This window comes from Myotis lucifugus, unplaced genomic scaffold (genome assembly GCF_000147115.1).
Source record: "Myotis lucifugus unplaced genomic scaffold, Myoluc2.0 scaffold_3, whole genome shotgun sequence".
NCBI classification, from domain to species: Eukaryota; Metazoa; Chordata; class Mammalia; order Chiroptera; family Vespertilionidae; genus Myotis; species Myotis lucifugus.
Genome location: NW_005871051.1, coordinates 11,147,371 through 11,148,180, shown reverse-complemented (window position 1 = coordinate 11,148,180; position 810 = coordinate 11,147,371).

The following is an 810-nucleotide window of genomic DNA, read 5'->3' as shown; positions in this document are numbered from 1 at the left end:
TTTTTTTTTTTTTTTTCCCCCCCCCAAAGGGGGTTTTCCTTTTAAAGTCCAGGGCTCCTTTTCTGAGCAGACGAGGCTTCTGTAGGATGCTCATTCCATGAGCCTAGGTTGACTAATCCTCCACATCCCATGAGCTGTTCCATCTTAGTCGTACTTACCACACAGATCGAATACTTCTCTAAAAAAATTAGTTATGCAAGCAGCACTCTGCCCAGGAAAAGCAAAAGAAAACTGAGACCACAGTGTCCAAGTCCAAACTGCCCTGTTCTTTGCAGCCATAGCATTAGCGCCACCCCACCGTGGCCAACTAGTAAAACTCTACTTGTTTTTTTTCTAAAATTTATCTTTATTGCTGAAAATATTACAGATGTCCCCATTGTATTTTCCCCCAATTGATTCCCTCTAACCCACACCGACCCCACCCAGGCCTCCATCCCATTATTGTCTGTGTCTATGGCTTATTCTCTTTTTTTATATATATGTTTTTATTGATTTCAGAGAGGAAGGGAGAGGGGGAGAGAGAAACATCAATGATGAGAGATAATCATTGACTGGCTGCCTTCTGCACGACCCCTACTGGGGATCAAGCCTGCAACCCAGGCATGTGGCCTTGACCAGAATCAAACCCGGGACCCTTCAGTCCCCAGGCCAACGCTCTATCCACCGAGCCAAACTGGCTAGAGCTCTACTTGTTCTTTGAAGCTTATCTCAAGCAGAGCCTTCTCTGCAATGCTTCTCTGATTCCCTCGAGGCTGGAAGATTCTGCATCTTCAGTGCCATTAGTTCTCTGCAAAGCCTTACAGTAGGGCA